The sequence below is a fragment of the Antennarius striatus genome, chromosome 8 (assembly GCF_040054535.1).
Source record: "Antennarius striatus isolate MH-2024 chromosome 8, ASM4005453v1, whole genome shotgun sequence".
NCBI classification, from domain to species: domain Eukaryota; kingdom Metazoa; phylum Chordata; class Actinopteri; order Lophiiformes; family Antennariidae; genus Antennarius; species Antennarius striatus.
Genome location: NC_090783.1, coordinates 12,212,501 through 12,230,294, shown reverse-complemented (window position 1 = coordinate 12,230,294; position 17,794 = coordinate 12,212,501). Strand labels below are relative to the sequence as shown.

General features: G+C 42.4%; 1 pseudogene; it reads right to left on the bottom strand.

The window, feature by feature from the left end:
• Nucleotides 1-506: 506 nt before the first annotated feature.
• The window catches only part of LOC137600607 (piggyBac transposable element-derived protein 4-like), a 129,383-nt pseudogene continuing 112,095 nt past the window's right edge, over nt 507-17,794 (bottom strand).

Below are 17,794 nucleotides of genomic sequence, written 5' to 3'. Positions count from 1 at the left end.
GTCACTACTTGTTTTATCCAAAACAAGTACTGTTCGATGTTCACCCATGATCAGCTACTGGTCTGCTTTGGAATGGCCATTCCAACCAATATATAAATTAATGGCAGGCCAGTCACATGTTCATTTCTCTCACTAAGAAAGCCCTGTTTGCATTTTTACCTGAAAGAGACACTTTAATGTGTTTTTTTTACTTGAAGTGTAGGCCTTCAGTTCTTGAGGCAGGAATATCTTTAACCCTTGGATGCACAAGTTACTAATACATCCACCCCTACCTAGGGAGGTCAAACATGACCACAGGGATTGTTTTTCTTGAACAGCTTCAAGAAAAAAAGTTGTAATACATTCATATCCCAGGTATTAGTAATAAAACGTTGTGACAAAAAAACATTTGCATTATTTATTTTTTCATTTACTGTAAGAATTTGCAGTTTTTGTGCACACACCCACATTCACACAAAAACAGATCTCCTCTCACTGTATGCATCTGTAACAAAATACTTGCTTCTGGTTGTGAGCATTGCACACAAGGGTACTGCATTTAATGGAGCAATCAGTGTTTTTGCGGTCCTTCTTTCTTGAACACAACCTGCACCTCTTCCTCTTTCTCTGGCGACGTGTGTCTGTTCCCTGTGGCTGGATTGCTGCAGTCTTTGCCATTCCAACCCTCTCCATTGCTGCTGTAATGTAGGTTGGTAGGTTGGGGGTATCTTCCAGTCGAGTTTTCATGTATGGTGTCACAAGCTCCATTGAGGGCTCTGTGAGGAAGTGCCGTCGTCCATGGGTGATGCCTGTCTAAACTTCAGGGTGCTGAGCCTTTAAAAGTGTAGTAGTAGTAGTATTTTATTGATCGCTGAAGGAGGTCCCGTCAGGTTAATTGATATCTCCACCACAATACACACAGCACAGTGAGCACACAGAAAAAGCACACGGAAAGAAGTACCAACACCTAGAAGGAATAAAAATAACACATCAATGTGTATAGGCATTCACAGTGGTGACATCAATCATGTTATACCAGAGCACCATGAGCCATCTCTGCGTGTGGCATTTACAGGTGTAGTAGCCAACCATCTGGTACATTATATCCACTCCTCTTTTTGTCTGATTGTAGAACAGGATCTCTTCTAGTTTTTTTCTTTGGACTGTTTTCATCCACTGTCCTGCTGTGGTACATTGTGCGAAGTAGCAGAACAGCCTTTTCCCTTCTTTCTTCAATGTTACCATTGAACCCAAAGTCAGTGCTACAGACCGCTCTGGACCTAGAAGCTTTCATGACTGGAGGAATGTCTGGCTTGTTCTGTCACAAAGTTCCCACAATAGTCAGACCCTCCTCCAGAAGATGTTCTGCAAGAGCCACACTGGTGAAGAGGTTGTCAATGGTGATGTTACGACCTGTGTGTCTGAATCCACTGCACAATTGACTGACAATATTTCCCCAGATTCTTCTGGACATTTTCCCATGGTTGTCTCTCTAGGTACACAATCCCATCAATTGCATATGGGGTACGTGGATCACAAACCCAGAAGACCTGTATAGCGTGCTTGGCGAGCTTGCTTGGCACGTAGTGCAGAAGCTGGGTCCTCCCTCTGAAAGGCACAAGTTGTTCATCCATTGTCACACAATCACTGGGGATGACTTTGTACCTGCTGTTGACCAGGAACAGCTCCCATAAGTGGTGGAAAACTACCAGGCGATCTGTATGTAGTCGGTCGGCCCTGGTCCACTTGTCATCAAAGCGTAAGAAAGGGCGGATGTCTTCAAATCTTTGAATTTACATAGTGTACAAAAGGTTGTGCAGAGGGCTTCCAAAAACCATACGTACTGGCACATCCCAGTTCTTCTCACTTCTTGCAAGTATGGTCAATCCAATGAAGGCCACAACCTCATCTTTGGTTACATTTTTCCATTCTTTCCCCATGTCTGAGGCTACTCTTTCTCCTTCCCTGTTTGCGCATGTCAGCACCTCTTCTATATCATCAAGCATAAACCCGTTCCATGCATCTATTAGGGAGACAGTTCTAAACCCAGGTACAGGATCTGACCAAATATGTTGAAAACTGTGACTTGGTGTTGCAGCCTGTCTGGCAGATAACTCCGCCCAGTAACATATTTTAAGTAAACATATTTTATGCGGAATACCTGGAATATGAATAAATTACAAGTTTTATTTTGACGCTGTTGAAGAAAAACAACCCATTAGGTTGTGCCTGACCCCACATGTGCAAGGGTTAATTTATTAGAAGAAAAAAAAAGTGTTAATCGACTCTGTTTGCTCTTCATATACTGTATATATATATATATATATATATATATATATATATATATATATATATATATATATACTGTATATATACTGTATATATACTGTATATATATATATATGTTTTAATTGTGAGGTTTGTGTGTTCTCCAATGTCACATAATGGCTTTAAATTTATTTCCTTGGGTTTACTTTTATTAATGGTAAAATAGCTAGCTGTGCACTCAGCTGTGCACTTGGTGTGTCATCTGGAAATAAAGTAGATAAGGAGATTTGGTGGTGGAATGAGGAGGTTAGATAAGAAAATGTGGGACACTGAGAGGACTGAGGAGAGTAGACAGGAGTACTGGAAGATGGAGAAAAAAAGTGAAAGTAGAGGTAGTAAAGACCAAACAAGGCACTTATGAGGACTTTTAGCTAAGTTGGACAGTAAGGAGGGACGGACTGAGCTATACAGGTTGGCAAGACAAAGAGACAGAGATGGGAAGGACGTGCAGCATGTTAGAGTGATTAAGGATAGGTATGGAATTGTATTGACAATGTAGCCACAAGAGGACACAAGCCAGTGTCTAATTGTGCCAGTCCAAAGCCCGGATAAATACAGAGGGTCGTGTCAGGAAGGGCATCCGGCGTAAAACATTTGCCAAACCAAACATGCGAATCAAACCTATGAATTCCATACCGGATCGGTCGAGGCCCGGGTTAACAATGACCGCCATCGGTGCTGTTCACCTACAGGGTGCCGGTGGAAATTGGACTACTGTTGGTCAAAGAAGGAGAGGAGGATCGTGTGTTCGTAGGAAGAGAGAGCAGAGGAACGCCAAGAGTATAGGACTGAGAGTAGGGACATTGAATGTTGGAACCATGACAGGAAAAGGTAGAGAGTTGGTTGATATGAGTTATCTTGAAGGAGGAATTTGTTAGGAATGTCCTGGAGGTAAAAAAGAGTGTCAGATGGAGTGATGAGTCTGAAGCTAGAAATTGAATGTGTGATGTTCAATGTTGTTAGTGAGTATGCTCCACAGGTAGGATGTGAGCTAGAAGAGCAGGAGAAATTCTGGGTGGACTTTGATGAAGAGATGCAGAGCATACCTACAGGTGAGTTGTCATTGGCGCAGACTTCAATGGACATGTTGGTGCAGAAATAGAGATGATGAGGAGGTGATGGGCAGGTTTGGTATCCAGGAGAGGAATGCAGAAGGACAGATAGTGGTTGACTTTGCAAAAAGCATGGAAATGGCTATAGTGAATTCTTTCTTCCAGAAGACGCAGGAATATAGGGTGACCTATAAGAGTGGAGGTAGGAGCACACACGTAGACTACATCTTGCGTAGACGGTTTAATCTGAAGGAGATCAGTGACTGCAAAGTAGTGGTATGAAAGAGTGTAGCCAAACAGCATAGGATGGTGGTGTGGCATGACTTTTAACCCTAGAACACTAAGAGTTAACACTAAGAGTTAACACTTAAGACAGGCTCAGGATGGTCAGGAGGTGCTTCCAGATGACTGGACAACTATAGCTAATGGGATCAGTGAGACAGGTAGGAGGGTACTTGGTGTGTCATATGGAAGGAAAGTAGATAAGGAGACTCGGTGGTGGAATGAGGAGGTACATGAGTGTATACAGAAAAAAAAGGTTTGCTAAGAAGAAGTGGGACACTGAGAGGACTGAGGAGAGTAGACAGGAGTGAAGGGAAATGCAGTATAAAGTGAAATTAGAGGTAGCAAAGGCCAAACAAGGGGATAACGTTTAGCTAAGTTGGACAGTAAGGAGGGAGAGACTGATCTGTAATTGTTGGCAAGATAGAGAGACAGAGATGGGAAGGACATGCAGCAGGTCAGGGAGATTAAGGAAAGGGACGGAAGTCTATTGACAGGTGCCAGTAGTGTGATGGGAAGATGGAGAGAGTACTTTGAAGAGTTGATGAACGTGGAAAATGAAGCTTATGACAGGCTGTCCTGTCCTGACTGTAAGACAGTGGTGAGGTGTGCTGTAGGTGTGACAGAGGAGTTCAAGGTGGAGGTGGGACTGCATCAGGAATCAGCTCTGAGCCCCTTCTTGTTCGCTATGGTGATAGACAGGGTGCCAGACGAGGTTAGACAGGAATCTCCATGGACCATGATGTTTGCAGATGACATTGCGATCTGTAGTGAGAGCAGGGAACAGGTGGAGGAGAATCTAGAGAGGTGGAGGTCTGTCCTGGAAAGGAGAGGAATGAAGGTAAGCCGCAGTAAGACAGAGTACATGTGCATGAATGAAAGGGACCCAAGTGGAAGAGTGAGGTTACAGGGAAAAAGATTACAAAGGTGGAGGATTTTAAGTACATGAGTACAGAGCAATGGAGATTGTGGAAAAGAGGTGAAGAAGCGTGTACAGGCAGGATGGAATGGGTGGAGAACTGTCAGTTGTGATGTATGATAGAAGAGTTTCAGCCAAACTGAAAAGAAAGGTGTACAAAACTGTGGTGAGACCAGCAATGTTGTTTGGTCTAGAGACAGTGTCACTGAGGAAAAGACAGGAGGCAGAGCTGGAGGTAGCAGAAATGAAGATGCTGAGGTTCTCTTTGGGAGCGACCAGGAAGGATACGATCAGGAATGACTTCATCATAGGGACAGCACATGTTAGAGGTTTTGGGGATAAAGTCAGAGAGGCCAGACTGAGATGGTTTGAACATGTCCAGAGGAGAGATAGTGAATATATTGGTGAATATATTGGTGGAAGGATGCTGAGTTTTGAACTACCAGGCACGAGGCCTAGAGGAAGACCAAAGAGGAGGTTTATAGATGTAATGAAAGAGGTCATGACGGTAGTTGGTGTGAGAGCAGAGGATGCAAAGGACAGGGCTAGATGGAGGCAATTGATTCGCTGTGGCGACCCCTGAAGGGAAAAGCCGAAAGGAAAAGAAGAAGAACAACAAGGGATCACTGTACTATGCCATTTAATCAGTTCACAGATCAAGTGGTGGATGCTGTGACAAAGAGAAGAGCTAAGGTCCTTCACCAAAAGCAGGCTTATGAAGATACTGTGAGAAAACTTATGCAGCAGCAGCCCACACAAGGAAAGAAGAAGATACAAGTTGTCGTGGCACCTGCTGCTCCCCCACCAAGTGTTCCAGTACCTGCACAGCTCCCCAGGTGATATATGTATGAAAAATTGTCTGTTTATTGGTGAATGAAAGCAGCTTTAGCTCTTGTAAGTGATCGGAGAGCTGCGTGTATCCACACAGACAAACCCACACACGCACGGAAATATAAGAGAAAGACTTGGTCTTACTGGTAAAATCCCATGTTTCATTAGTTTGCGTTAGCTTAGCTCCCTTGTTATTGTCCATACCGATTATCTCACCGGCCATTCTGATCATGTGTACACATTGAGCCACAAATCTTTGTTCAGCAAAGACTGCGAAATATGCATCGGTGAAGTTAATGAAAGTTAAAAAAGTTGCAGACAATGGCGATCGATCCGTTATGCCGGCGCATTCGAGTGGTAAACAAACGAGAACACGCGGTGGAGGGCAGTATTGATTGGTCAGCTCATACGGGGGAGGGACTAGGAATGGCTCAGAGGGGGGGCGGGGAGGAGAGACGGAGCTGAGAGATACGCCCCATTAAAACCGACCATCACAGAGCAGAGGAGGATTTATCAATATTGAATGAATGAATGAAAGATAATGAAAGATATTGAGGACCATGGATCACTTTGAGGCAAGACCTTTCAAATACAGTGTAGTAGGACATCTGGCAGCTGAATGACATGAATTAATGGGACCTTTAAGTCAGCACAATCTGTTTATTTCAATCTAAAATCAGAGTATATAACACCTTGGACACCTCAATATCCACTAAAACCTGAAGCAAGAATTGAGGGAACTATTCAAGTTCTGTTGAAACCTGGAGTGCTGCTGGTTGAGCTGAACCCATGCAGCCACAGACCAATCTTGCCAGTGTTAAAAGCATGTAAAAATAAGCACAGTTTACTGCATGATTTACATGTGTTGAATGAAGTAATAGAGAATTTTCCGACTGAGGTTCCAAATTGTCTGCCCCACTGGATGTGGAGGACGTCGAGGATGTGTACATCTTCACCACCATGACAATCAGGATAAGAGCACTGGGTTTTGGTGTTTTCATGCTGCACCGCAAGCTGAGAAAAATGGGATCACAACAAACCAAAGCACAAGAGGATTCCGATCGAGCAGCAGAGGCAACGGCCAGGGTGTATAAGGAGGCTATGGCCATCATGCTGAATGAAGCCATAGCCAGGATGAGTGACTGGCATGAGGAGTCCAATGCTCGGCTCAAAGAGGATATCACCCAAAAGCTGGAGAAGCTGGGGAAATGGGAAAACGTATGGATGTGAAGGCCAGAAACCGTGATGCGGACGCCAGTGATTAGGAGTTTGTAAGGCACAGAAAGCAACAACAACTACTCAGCCACACAAAGCAAGTCTTTCCAACGGCGATTAATAAATAATTTGACCAGAAACAACCCTTGAAAAGAATAACAAAATGAACACTAACAAAATTAGGACTCTTCTCAAGAACTGATAAAGGGGTGTGCAAAGACGCACGCCTATTGGACTAAATGGATGGATCAAAACAACAGCGTATCAGAATAAAATAATTGAATTTGATTTGTGACATGCAATGTATTAACTGACAATGTGCTGTAATGAGAGAGATGCTGTTGATTTAGGGGACGGGAACTTCACAAGCCAATGGCTTCTACCCGTAAACCTTTTTTTTTTCTTTTCGGGTGATGTTGCTGATGTCTCAACACTGATGAAAGTAAAATCTGTTGTAATAACATGCCTAGAAAGAAGAAAATAAACTGGATAAATAAATAAACAAATCCTCACACTTTCCTGTCAAATGTTCCACCCGATGCCAAATGGTTCACGGTGACACACACACACACGCACACACACACACGCACACACACACACATGCATTGTGAGCTGTAAGGTCTTATATAGACAGGTGTGTGCCTTTCCTAATCAAGTCCAAACAGTTTAATTAAACATAGCTGGACTGCGATGAAGCATCTCAAGGAGGACCAGAAGAAATGGACAGCATGTGAAATATGAGTGTCACAGCAAAGGATCTGAATACTTATATGACCATGTGATATTTCAGTTTTTCTTTTTTAATAAATTTGCGACAATTTCTACATTTCTGTTTTTTTCTTTCAAGATGGTGTGTTGAGTGTACATTAATGAGAAATAAAATGAACTTTTTTGATTTTAGCAAATGGCTGCAATGAAACAAAGAGTGAGAAATTTAAAGGGGTCTGAATACTTTCCGTAACCACTGTATGTTAGACTACCGGGACACACAGATAGATGAAAGCAGTGTAGCATGGTCTGCTCCTCAGTAGGAGGCAGGGAACTAATTAGTGTTGCCACACACACACACACACACACACACACACACACACACACACACACACACACACACACACACACACACACACACACACACACACACACACACACACACACACACACACACACACACACACACACACAAAATCCAGTTGATTAGTTGTGTGGCAGATATACAGGGTGGAATGTAACCATAAAAATTGTTTGGAATCACCTTGAATGTTACCATGAAGAGAAATAAGTTTGAGGTGAGTGTAAGTGCACCGAGAAACAGAAAATGGGCTACATCGAGAGAGCTTGAATGGCTGAGAGGTGTCTTGAGAACTGTCTTTAATGGTTGGAATAGAAAAAGGTAATTGTGGCTAAATGGAAACTAGTTTGTCATCCAGTTGTGTTAGAAAATCAATCTTTACAGCTCACAGCTTTTGTATGTATTTGTATTACAGTACACATGCTTTGTATATGAATGATTATAATAAGTTGACATTCAGTGAACCAGGGCTGACTTGTGTTCTAATGCTGAATAATTTGGCTTAGAGAACCATGCAACTAAATACAGTCATCTAACTTAATTTGGATAAAGAAGGTCCTTGCATGATGGTTTTTCAGATAATAAAAGTGTCACTTCATCAAAAATTAATCACAATGGGTTCAGATAACACACTAGTTTTGTGCCCTTTATGCAGACCATAGATCCCACATGGCTGAATAGGCTTAATTCCTGATCACTGCTTTTTTCCATATGTCCACCCCTCACTTGTGCTTCCACTTCCTGTCACAATCTTCAGCTGATTTGTCTTCAGCCAGCTGGTACAAATTTGATTTGCATTTAATTTGATATTTCCTGTATCAGTCAAGAAAGAGCAAATAAAATGCAAGTGCAGTTTGTAGACCCCTAAAATATGTTTTGTCTGTTATTGTGTTAGAAGTTTTATAGTAATTAACATACTTTGACATTACTGATGCAAATTAAAATGACTTGTCTTACCCAAACCTTCCACAAGGTTTTTAGAAAGTTCAGTTCAGTCATCTATAAATTTAATCACTGATGAGTAATATGTATAAAAAAAACATTTTAACAAGTAAAACAGATAAGAAAAAATAACCTAATTGGTGTTGTAATTGCATTCCAACCTGCAATTGCACCCCGTGGTTTAGATTGCCTCCAAAATATTAGTTTCCTGCCATCAATCATCTTATGTGTGTCTGTGTAGCTGTGTGTGTGCATGTGTGGTGTGCATCTATGAGTATGCTCTACTTAGCTCCAAGGCAGGTTGTGTAGACAGGACATAAAATTTAGGTGGCCCTTCCTGGCCTGACGTCTGCTCTGCTGAAGATCAGTGGTTTTGGTCACCTAATTCTCATAAAAACACTTTGAAAAGAACGATTTTGAAAATAACTAGGGGGTGCCTTTTCTTCCACTTCAGTTTTGATGACAGCAGTTTAAGTAGATAATTAAATTGCTTATTTACGCATATTATATACAGCATGTACCAGGTTTTTTTGGTGCATCTGGAGACATTCCCAGGCAAGATGAGGTATGACATTTGTTGTGCACAAAAATTTCTGTCGTCTCAATTTACATGCCTATTAAGATCTAAAATGAGGCTTCCTTATAAGGTTCCATCTCAATTTTCGTTATTCTGTGATTTAATCCGGGATGTGTGTGTGTGTGTGTGTGTGTGTGTGTGTGTGTGTGTGTGTGTGTGTGTGTGTGTGTGTGTGTGTGTGTGTGGGTGTGTGTGGGTGTGGGTGTGTGTGTGCCAGGGGCGTGTATGATTATGTGTCTCACAAGTTTCAATTAATGAGGTTAAAAGTCTGAACATCATCCAGGTGTATCACTCCCAGATCTTCACACAATGCTGAGGGTAAAGGGCCAGTAAAATTAATTTTATTAAATTATTTTATTAATGTTATTGTTATTCATCATTATGAAAAATAGAAGAAAAAATCAATTTTATATGTGTAGTATCATCCCTTTGGTCAGAAAACCTTAAAATCAGTGCCGCAGCAGCTACCACACCCAAAGGTCACGTGGGCATCATACGTCATTGGTGACAAACTTAGCTTGGCAGCCATTGAAGACGATGTGATCAACGACGCGATTAACTTGATAAATATGACGGTTACCTGCAGGGTGAACGGTTGTGTCAACACAACAGCAAGAAAAAACAAAGACAAGGACCTATTCTTTTTTAGAATACCTTCTAGGAAGCTAGGAAGGAGATAGAGAGCACGGGTAAACCAGGTCTATATGTCCAAGGATCCGAGGATCCGTCATGAGCACTTTATCTCGGATGATTTCCAAAGAGATTTGAAGGTAAGATCATTTTCATACAACCCATAGTATTTATTCTGAATTCCCAAGGTTTAGTGGATAATTAGTTACTGTCTGGAGCCACTGGAGGTATTCTATATGTTTTTATGACCAGATTATCACGCGATTATGGCACTCGTGAAAACTAAACAATATCAAAAGTGACAGGTCATTTTACTGAGAAGATCTGTGACACTGAAATAAAACATACAAAAACAGCATGTTAGGCCCTTATCCTTATACATTCGTAAATACAAGACATATTAATATAAACTAGAGTTGTTATTAATTCCACACATTCCAACAGTAAAGAATGGTGGCTAGCTCAATGCTAACATAATATGAAAAATCCCATTGACGGGCTAGCACTTTAGTATCGGTAACTTTTCCATACACACAGTAAACAAAAACAGGACATTATAACTAGTTGGATATCTCTGTCAGAATGTGATTCAGATGAAGACGCTAGATGTCGCTAAATGTCTAAACTCTCATCCTCCTTGTGCTTCAGGTGGTAATTATATGGAATAATTACACTTCCAGGTGGGTTCGCTGGGAAGTTGTCTTCAGTTTCCGATGGTGACATTATTTTTGGCAATATTTGGATAAATTATTACAAAAATGCCGGCTATTTACCTTGTCGCTAGCTTTATCTGCATTGATATAGATTCACCCCGTGGTCTACGATTGCATCACTTCCGCTGTCATGGCATGGTCCATAACTTACAATAAATTTAATTTTTCTAAGTCCCCGTTGCAAATTAAAAAAAAAAAAATGCCACCAAGCCTTTTTTTTTTTACTTATGCACTTCAAATTCAGACCCGGTTCATTTTAACATTACTGTTCCTTTAATCTCTATGTTGACTGACATTAAGTTGGGAAAGCTTAAAAAATGTTTTCACTAACTATAATATCTGGAACTCCACTCCAGCTGTTAAGAACTGGAGGAAACTGTTTCTGCATAGCTTCCCCCTATTTGTCAATACCATTTTAATTATTGGCAGTCTGTGGTTGTCTTGCTTGGTAGTGCTTAGATGATTAATCATTATTGAGTGTTTGTTGCCCATTTGGCATCATGTTGCACTAGGCCTCCTTAGTTACCAGTAATTTCACGCTTCAACTTGATAGCGAACACTACCACAAAATCGGTAACTTCTTACAGGCTGTTTAATCACAGTAGGCTAATCTACGGTAATTTAGCATTAGTTTCGCAGCTGACATGACAACGCCCCCCCCACCCCCCACCCCCACCCCTTCTATCTCTCTCCCGCTCTGTATTGCTTGGTGTTTTGGAAGTTTAGTTTGTCCCTGCTTCCTTTAGTGGTAAAGGAACCTGATAAGCTTGGAGAACAAAAGCAGTGGGTCACTGTTCCAAAGAAGCATAGCGGCAGGTAAAAGCCTCAGATTCATCTGCTAAGAAAGAAACTCTGGTCAATGGAAGCTCTATAGTAATGAATGTGAAGTTAGAGACACCAGTGACCATAGTGAAGTGCATAGTGAGGTGTATTCAGGTGGCCAGACCGGGTGACAACGGATCCTACTTAAAACTGCTGGCCAAGGATAAGTGTAAATACCATAAGATTGTAATTCGCGCTGGTGGTAATGCCTCCCAGTTACACCAATCAGAGGTCACCAAAATCAATATTGAGTCTGCGTGTACCTATGCTAAGAATATGTTGGAATTAATACTATTCTCAGGTCAAATCTAATCTGAGCAGAGATGACATGTTTGGCTACATGTGTTCACTCAAGCGCTGGCTTTCCTGCCAATGACATACAATTTGCAGATAATTGGCATACTTTGTGGGGAAAACCCGGGCGGCAGTAGCTCATGTGCACGTGATTCGTGTGAACCAAGCTAGGGGGAGCATGGAAGGTGTTGACAGAAAGAGCTCATTAACATATAATAGACAGCCCCTTCAAACGAGGTCATCCGATTGAAGTAGATTAGAACTATTGTCAATGAAAGATATTGAGGACGATGGATTATTTTGGGGCAAGACATTTCAAATACTGTGCAGTTGGACATCTGGTAACTGAATGAAAATTTTAAAAAAGCATTATGCAACCTTTATATCAGTTAAAGACTTCAACATTCATGTGGATGAAGGTAATGCATTTATTAGGGATAAGTAAGTACACCACTATCTGTATGTGTGTCTGTTCTCGGAATGGGCGGGACTTAAACCAGAAGTGGGTGTGGTTTGACTGGAAATGGGTGGGTACATTATTTTAAGTCTGAAATTGATATGGGTTGATTAGAAGTTATACTTGTTATTTTAAAACTATTTACAGAACTGCCTAAAAAATTAAATTCAAATAAATGTTTTTGCTCACAAAATTAAGACAATTATTTACAGAACAATTTTTTAATGAACTCAGAACATTACTTACTTACGCCTACTACCCCTTCTGGGGCATAGGCCGTCTACAAGCGATCTCCAGGCAACTCTGTCTTGTGCTGTTCTCTCCAGCTGGTTCCAGGTCATCTTCATGGTCTTAATGTCTGCCTCCAGGTCTCTGCGCCAGGTGTTTCTTGGGCGGCCCCTTTTGCGCTTCCCCAGTGGGTTCCATCTTAATGCTTGTCTTATGATGGTGTTTGCTGGTTTCCTTAGGGTGTGGCCTATCCATCACCATCTTCGTTGTATTATCTCTTCTTCCACGGGCAGCTGGTTTGTTCTGTGCAAGAGTTCTGCATTAATGATGGTATCTGGCCATCAGACATGGAGGATCCTCCACAGGCAGCTGTTAATGAAGACTTGCACTTTCTTGATGGTGGCCACTGTAGTTCTCCAGGTCGCTGTTCCGTATAAGAGAACCGCCTTCATGTTGCTGTTGAAGAACCTGACTTTAGTTTTAGGAGTCAGGTCTTTGGAATTCCAGGTGTTGCGTAACTGGATGAATGCTACGTGGGCTTTTTGAATATGTGCTGTAACATCAGCATCTGTGCCGCCCTGCATGTCGATCACACTGCCTAGGTAAGTAAATGCTTCGACTTCCTCCAGTGCGTCGCCATCCAGTGTGATTGCGTTGATGTTGGCCTTGAGGATCTTTGTCTTGTCTTTGTGGATGTTGAGTCCTAGTTGTGCCGATATGGCTGCCACGCTGTTGGTCTTCTCCTGCATCTGTTGTTGGGTGTGTGACAGTAGTGCCAGATCGTCTGCGTAATCCAGGTCATCCAGTTGGGTTCAAGGTGTCCACTGAATTCCGAACCTTCTCTGTGCCGTGGAGGTCTTCATTATCCGGTCAATGGCTAGGAGGAAGAGAAAGGGAGAGAGCAGGCAACCTTGCCTGATCCTGGTCCTCATTTGGAAGACTTCTGTGAGCTGCCCTCCATGGACCACCTTGTATGACAGTCCCTCATATGAGTTCCTGATGATGGGAACAATCCTGGCCGGCACCCCATAATGTCGGAGAAGCTTCCAGAGGGACACTCTGTCTAGGCTATCGAAGGCGTTCTCATAGTCCACAAAATTAATATATAGGGGTGAGTTCCACTCTATTGACTGCTCCACAATGATGCGCAGTGTTGCGATTTGGTCTATGCAGGAGCGGTCCCTGCGGAACCCAGCTTGCTCATCGCGGAGTTGTGCATCTGTGAGGTCCTTCATTTGGTTTAAGATAACTCTATTAAAAATCTTCCCTGGCACTGATAGTAGTGTAATCCCTCTATAATTTGCACAGTTGCTGAGGTCGCCTTTCTTTGGTATCTTTATTAGATCGCCCTCTTTCCAATCTCCTGGTACTTGTTCTTCTTCCCATATCTTCTTGAAGAGGGGATGTAGCATCAGCACTGTTGTTTCTAGTTCTGACTTCAGTGCCTCCGCAGGGATGTTGTCTGGTCCTGCGGACTCTCCGTTTCTCAGCTGCTTGATGGCCTTCTTAATTTCTTCCATGGTTGGTGCATTGCAGGGTATGGGTACGTCTGTGTCCGCTTGTACGATGTCTGGTGGGTTCTGTGGGACTGGCCGGTTGAGGAGTTCTTCAAAATACTCCCTCCATCTGCGCTTCTGTTGCTTGTCTCCTGTTATCTGTCTTCCCTCTTTGTCCTTCACCGGTCTTTTTGGTTTGCTGTACTTCCCTGCCAGCTTTTTAGTAATGCTGTACAGTTCTCTCATATTTCTCTCTCATGCTGCTTGTTCTGCCTCCGTTGCTAGGTTGTCCATATACTTTTGTTTGTCTGCTCTGATGCTCTTCTTTACTAACCTGTCTACTTCTACATACCTTTCTTGTGCCTTGGCTTTCTCTGTTCTTGTTCGGATGTTGTTCACCGCTGCCTTCTTTTCCTTCCTCTCCTGAATCTTTTGCAGACTGTCCACTGTGATCCATTCAATGTGCTGCTGTTTCTTGGGGCCAAGCACTTCCTTGCATGTTGATGTTATTGCCACTTTTATCTCCTTCCATGTGCTCTCCGGGTTGCCCTCATCTTCTTCCATCATCTCCTGTAGAACGTGGAACTTGTTCTGGAGTGTTAGTTTGAATTCCTCCAGCTTACTGGGGTCTCTCAGGGACGCTGTGTTGTACCCGTGTTGTGTTGTGTGTGTTGGCCACCAGTTCTTCCTCAGCTTCAGCTTCAAGCTCGCTACAACAAGGTGGTGGTCTGATGCCACATCTGCTCCTCTCTTAACTCTTACATCCTGTATGGATCTCCTGAATTTCTTGCTAATACAGATGTGGTCAATCTAGTTCTCAGTGATGTGGTCTGGTGATATCCAAGTGGCCTTGTGGATGTTCTTATGGGGGAAGACACTGCCACCAATGACCAAGTTGTTCATAGCGCACAGGTCTGCAAGCCTCTCTCCATTTTCATTCATGGCCCCTAGCCCATGACTTCCCATGATACCCTCATACCCTGTGTTATCCCTTCCTATCTTGGCATTGAGGTCTCCCAATAGGACCGTCAGGTCTCTCTCTGGTTGTTTTTCTATAATGTATTGCAGCCTGTTGTAGAACTGGTCTTTATCTGCTTCCTCGTTGTCATTGATAGGGGACTAGCACTGTATAATGTTCATATTAATCCTCTTGTTCTTGGTGCAGAAGGATGTTGTGATGATCCTGGGTCCATGGGCCCCCCAGCCTATGAGTGCTTTCTGTGCTGCTTTAGATAGCATCAATGCTACCCCTTGAGTGTGGGGGGCATTGTCCTCTTCATGACCGGAGTACAAGAGCATCTCTCCTGTGGACAGTTGTTTCTCTCTGGCCTTCATCCACCTTGTCTCACTTATTCCGGGCAGCATGAGGTTGTTGCTTCTCATCGCTGCTGCTACTTGGAAGGTCTTCCCTGTCTCATACATGGTCCTCACACTCCATGTACCGATGTGAGCAACCCTGGTTGAAAGAAGGGTGGTCGGCCTAGTCGCTCCCAGAATCATCTGGCTTTCACCACATGGCAACATAGACCTTCTTATTGAAGACCCCTCTCTTCCCTGGGCCATGGTGTTGATGTCTTGTTGATCTCTTATTGGTGTTTCTGTAACAGGAAATGTTTTATGGGGTGGGGTTGTTAGCCCCACACCTGCAATGGGAATTTTATATGTTTGAATATTATGTCACATGTTAATGCACCTGTTCTAATATTTAGTTCACATGTTTGAATATTCATGATAATTGTTGTGCTTACAATTGCTTCACAATATAGTTGCTTCATAATGTGATTGCTTTAGGCTTTACTATGTTGTTACTGAAAGCAGGCCTCAGAACCTCTCCATGCACCCTGCGGGACTGTATGTAAATGTAAGAATTAATATTTACAGAACAGCCTCAGAATTGAGATTCAAAGTTTTTGATTACAACAGCAGAGAAGTATTTACAAAACAAGTTTTTTTTTATGGACTCAGAACATGAAGTGCATTAATGAATCTTCTTCTTCTTCTCCTTTCAGGGGTCGCCACAGCAAATCAGTTGCCTCCATCTAACCCTTTCTTCTGCATCCTCTTCTCTCACACCAACTACCTTCATGTCCTTCACTATATCCATAAACCTCCTCTTTGGTCTTCCTCTAGGCCTTCTAGATCACAATCTCAATTGTGATCTAGGAGGGAATAAACCAGGGAACTTGTGTCCCTTGTTTTTTGATCTTATTTTTAGTGCAGGAATTAAATGTTTTTCATAGAGAGTCCACTGTATTATAAACCAATTTGTCAATCTGAGGTGGACTTACATTGATTGAGTTTAGAAAATAAAATGCTGTGTAGTTCAAATGAAGGATTAAATTAACCACTGTTGGGATTTATTCCTTAAATTTAGAGACAGCATGATCTGATTAAAAAAAAAAAACAGATTGGGAATCATAGAAAACAGTATTGTCTTACAATACTGACTGTAAGATAGAGTGAAGTTGGCTGTAGGTGTGACATAGGAGTTCAAGGTGGAGGTGGGACTGCATCAGGGATCAGCTCTGAGCCCTTTCTTGTTCGCTATGGTGATAGACAGGGTGCCAGACGAGATTAGACAGGAATCTCCATGGACCATGATGTTTGCAGATGACATTGCGATCTGTAGTGAGAGCAGGGAACAGGTGGAGGAGAATCTAGAGAGGTGGAGGTCTTTCCTGGAAAGGAGAGGAATGAAGGTTAGCCACAGTAAGACAGAGTACATTTGTGTGAATGAGAGGGACGCAAGAGGAAGAGTGAGGTTACAGGGAAAAGGATTACGAAGGTGGAGGATTTTAAGTACTTGAGTACAGAGCAATGGAGATTGTGGAAAAGAGGTGAAGAAGCGTGTACAGGCAGGATGGAATGGGTGGAGAACTGTCAGTTGTGATGTATGATAGAAGAGTTTCAGCCAAACTGAAAAGAAAGGTATACAAAACTGTGGTGAGACCAGCAATATTGTTTGGTCTAGAGACAGTGTCACTGAGGAAAAGACAGGAGGCAGAGCTGGAGGTAGCAGAGATAAAGATGCTATGGTTCTCTTTGGGAGTGACCAGGATAGATAGGATCAGGAATGAGTACATCAGAGGGACACCACTTGTTAGAGGTTTTTCAGATAAAGACAGAGAGGCCAGACTGAGATGGTTTGGACATGTCTAGAGGAGAGATCATGAATATATTGGTAGAAGGATGCTTTTAACTGCCAGGCAGGAGGCCTAAATGAACACCAAAGAGGAGGTTTATGGATGTAGTAAAAGAGGACATGAAGGTAGTTGGTGTGAGAGAAGAGGATGCAGGAAACAGGGTTAGATGGAGGCAATTGATTCTCTGTGGTGACCCCTGAAGAGAAAAGCCAAAAGAAGATGATGTCTGTGTAGGTTTTCAGTTCTTCCCCAACATCTTTGGAGAAGAAGAACAATATGTGTACAATGTAAATTCATATTTTACTGTGCATGCTATGTAAATGAATAACATACTTGGTGTAGACACTGTACATGCAACATACAGTAATTGCATGTTGTACATATATGCTGTATACTCTGTTGAACTATGTGTAGTACTCATGGTGCCATCCTCATATATGGTCATGAATAAATGCTATACATGCTATGTACATGCTACAAATTCATAATGCACTCACTGTTCATTTTATGTGTACTGATTACACATGCATGTAATACTGATTGTACATGCTGTGTAACTAAACAAAGTTCTTAAAGAACAAAAAGTAGATATTGTACTGACTATGTAGACTGCAAAAATACATGTCGTCCATTCTTAAATTCCATCTATCCATCCAACAAAAGTTATCACAAGGCATTCTGTGTAAGCAGGGAAAGACCTGATCTCGCACAACCACATTGTCCCACATGAGCAAGCACTTTGGAATGGATGCAAGGGAATTATCTTCTTTTTAATGACCCTATAGGAAGAAGCCAAAGATCCAGCTGCTCCAGTTTC